Consider the following 4,213-nt stretch of genomic DNA (forward strand, 5'->3'; position numbering starts at 1 on the left):
ATGCACATCATGGCTGGAACAAAAGTAGCCTTCAGCAAACATCGCTTTCCTAAGAAAATTCTCCAGTTTCTGATAAATCTCTATTTTTTCTCAGTCAAGGCTTTCTACATATTACATAATAAAATAAAATGAAATGCTGTCCAGGACAGTTGAACTGATTTTTTTTTTCATAATCTCAATCCTTCAAAGATGACTGCTACACATAGATGTTATTCCAGGCCTTTAAATGCATACATAACATTTCTGAAGCAGAATTAGAATGAGCAGATGAAGAATTTAAAATAAGCATAATAAATATTCTCAAAAAAGACAAGGGAAGATGAAGTAGGAACAGAAAATCATAAAAAGTGTATATAAAAGCTATAGTACATTAAGAAACACGTAACATCCACACAGTACGATCCAGCAGTACCACTGCAGGGTATATGCTAAGAGAAATTTATATGTGTACAACAGGAAATATGAGCAAGAATATATGTTGTAGTTGTTTCACGGTAACAAAAACCTGAAAACTACCTACGTGCCCATCAGAAGAGTGGATGATGTGGTACAGTAGCCAAAACAAATGAGCTACAGTGACATGCAACAATATGCATGAGTCTTAGCACAAAATTAGGTGAAAAAATTAAGTTCCAAAAGATTACATACAGCATGAAACTCTTTTTGTAAAGTGAAAAATAACAACAAAAAAACATTTTAAGGAAAATGTAAAGGTAGTGGAGAGGAATCTCAATGCACCTGAGAAGGCAGTGGAGCCCTTAGCTACAAAAGTCACCAAAGAGGCCAGAGGAAGGAATGATATGGACATCACCTGGAAGGTAAGGACTTGTTTATGGAGTGGAGAATTTGCAAAAGTGAATGAATGGCGAGGGCAGTTGGCAGTCGTGGAGTTTTCATATTAACTGGAAAGTTAAAGGCCAGAAGAACATAGTGGATATTGTTAATGTGACTCCATGTTATAGGTGAGCTGGCAAAACCTAGACACCTAAAGGAGATACAATAGATTACCTCTGGAGGTCCTTCTGAGCCACACACATTCTTATGGATACTGGGAATCTTGTGATAACTCTTCCCATTTGCTGAGTGACAGTTATGTGCCAGGCACTGTGCCAAGCACTTTATATGATTAAATCTATGTATCCATTATCCTTAGATAGGGATTAGAAGGGTTATTTAGTTTTTCCAAGGTCCCACATGTGAAAGTTGTAGACACCAACCTAGATATGTCTGACTGCAGTGCTTATGCTCTTAACTATTGCATTATAAAGTTTTTCTTGCTGTTGTTAAGCCTCCAGGACTGTATATTATTATGGGCCCTAGTAAGTTTGGATTTAAATTGGTGGCATAGAAAACTGGACCTTATGGGATAAACAGTATTAGTTAAGCTAATAGTCTCCAAGAAAATAACTTGCTCAGGTTCTGTAGCAGCATCTTAAGTTATACTAGAAAACTTAAAAAGAGGAAAAAGAAAATCACCTGATTTCAGGTAGTGACCCTATCAGAATTTTGTAATTCCCGAAGATCTCAAACCTTATTTTAAGTTAACATCTTTTGATTATCACTTTATGGTTTCTCACATCTTTTGGTTATCACTTTATGGTTTCTTTATGGTTGAGGCATCTATAGTTGGGATCACTCCAGGATCACTGCTGTGTTCTGAACGTTTGTGTCTCCTCAAAATGAATATGTTTAAATTCAACCCCTCAAGGTGATGGTATTATGAGGTGGGCCTTTCAGGAGATGATTAGGTAATAAGGGAAGAGCCCTCATGAATGGGATTAGTGTCTTTATAAAAGAGGCCCAGTGGAGCTCATCTGCTCCTCCCACCATGTGAGGACACAACGAGAGGGTGCCATCTGTGAACCACAAAATGGGCCCTCACCAGATGCTGAATCTGCTGGCACCTTGACCTTGGACTTCCTAGTATCCAGAATTGTGAGAAATAAATTTTTGTTTATGAACCACCCAGTTTGAGATATTTTGTTATGGCAACCAAAGTGGCTGTAACAGTCCTCCTCCACATGTCTAATAATGTCATCTCTCCGTTGTGAATTCTGTTAGGGTGTCTGAACTCCAATTACTGCCCTCTTGGATGTTCGTTCAGTGAGTAGATGAATGAAAAGACATCACAACAAAGCTATTTCTTGATTTTTAAAAAATAATTTGTGTCCTGGGCTAGGAAATACATATGTTCAATACCTTAATTAGGATTAGGTTCAACTGTTCATAATAGAAATCACCAAAAGAATACTTGTTAAACAAAATAGAAATTTATTTCTCTCTCATTTAAAAGGAGCTTAAATACAGTTAGTCCAGGTCTGGTGTGGCACTCCATGATGTTAGGAGCCCAGGTTCCTTGTTTCTCTGGTATCAGCATGTGTCTTCTTCATAGTCCAAAATGTGTGCCCAAACTCCAGGTACCTGATATACATTCAACATAAAGTTGGAATAGAGAAGGACACCTTTTAAGGACATTCTAAATTTGTACCACTACTTCCACTTACATCCTACTGGCCAGAATTTGGTCATCCAGACATAGGTAGTTGCAAGGGAGGCTGGGATATGTAATTTTTATTCTGGGCATGCATATGTCCAGACAAAACTGAAGATTCTATGACTTCAAAAAGGGGAGAACAGGGAGAGGGTTCTGGGAAAATGGAGGAGTAGGAAGCTCCAGAAATCTGTTTCCCCGCCCATACAGCAGCTGCACTGGCAGTCTGTCAGACGTAACTATTTTTGGACCTCTGGAGTCTATCCAAGGCTTTCAACTTCCAGGGCTTGGATGGTAAATTGCACTTAATTTTGGTCAATTTCACCTCTTAGTACAGTAGCAGCTACCCCTCAGTCCCATGGCAGGCAGCTGTGCACATGTTCCTGGAACAATATGCACACAGCTTGTGGGAGCCAGAGAGGGCAAAAAGACCCTGTCCTTCAAATAGCAAGAATTTGTTCTCTGATTGCTGGCTGCTGCTTCTGATCACAGAGGTGTAGACAAAGAGGCAGTGGCCATTGTTGCTACACCTCCCCACTTTGTTACAAGCTCTTTCCCCTCTGGCTGAAGTGACTTCCAGGAGATTTAAAGGGCTGGTGCCATTTTCCCTCCTTCAGTTTTCTCTTTTTTCCCCTTTTGGGAGCCAGACATTGAAGACTAGGACATTCAAAAGCTACTGCATATATAAGTATGAGAAAAATCAGAAAGTTATCATGCATACTGTGGGGAGGTGCAAACTCAGAAAAGACCTGAGAAGATCTTAAGTTTACACCTTAGGCTGATTTGTGGCACAGACACAGCCTAAAACAACGAAAGAAATAAAACCCAGCAGATCATGGGAAATGTGGAGGATCTGATTTCCAGAGTTAGACATTATTAGAGTCAGAGGTCCAGTTTTCAACAACAACAACAAAATCACAAGGTATGCAAAGAAATAGGAAAGTATTGCCAATTCAAAGGAAAAAAAATAAGCCATAGAAACTGTCCCTGAGAATGACTTGATCTACCAGACGAAGACTTTAAGACAACTGTCTTAAAGATGATCAAAGAACTAAAGGAAAACATGGAGAAAGTCAAGAAAATGATATAGAGATAAAACAGTCGCCACATACAAGAGATCCTCAATAAGATTATCAGGAGATTACTCATCAGAAACTTTGGAGGACAGAAAGCAGGGGTCTAAAAGAAAACAAAAGCAAAAACAAAAACGAAGAAGCCTACATCTAGCAAAACAGTCTTTCAAAAATGAGGGAGAAATTAAGACATTCAAAGATAAACAAAAGCTGAGGATTGTTACCACTATACCTGCCCTGTAAAATATGCTCTAGGGAGTCCTGCAGGTTGAAATGAAAGGACAGTAGAACACAAAGCCATATGAAGAAATAAGTATCCCAGTAAAGATAAATACAGGGACAATTGTAAAAGCTAATATTGTAGCAATGGTTTATAATTCAACTTTTTGTTTTCTATGTGACTTAACAGGCATGTTTTTTAAAAAAAACTGATAGTCTAAAAGCTAGTATTGTAACTTAACTCCACATTTTGTTTTCTTTATAATTTAAGAGGCTAATGCATTTAAAGGAATTATTTATGTTGCAGGGTGCACGATGTATAAAGAAGTAATTTTGTGACAACTGAAAAGGGTGGGGACAACTGTAAAGGAGTAGAGTTTTTATACGATATTGAAGTGCTGGTATAAATTCAAATAGAGTGTTACAATGT

General features: G+C 38.2%; 1 protein-coding gene across 1 annotated transcript in view; it reads left to right on the forward strand.

Annotated features, from left to right (window-relative positions):
* The window catches only part of EXO5 (exonuclease 5), an 8,005-nt gene extending 7,854 nt beyond the window's left edge, over nt 1–151 (forward strand). The window contains exon 3 of the transcript XR_551446.1: nt 7–151. The gene's annotated coding sequence lies outside the window, so the exon portion shown is untranslated. The remainder of the gene's footprint in view (nt 1–6) is intronic.
* The last annotated feature ends 4,062 nt before the right edge of the window (nt 152–4,213 follow it).

The sequence above is a fragment of the Galeopterus variegatus genome, unplaced genomic scaffold (assembly GCF_000696425.1).
Source record: "Galeopterus variegatus unplaced genomic scaffold, G_variegatus-3.0.2 Scaffold3687, whole genome shotgun sequence".
Lineage (NCBI taxonomy): Eukaryota > Metazoa > Chordata > Mammalia > Dermoptera > Cynocephalidae > Galeopterus > Galeopterus variegatus.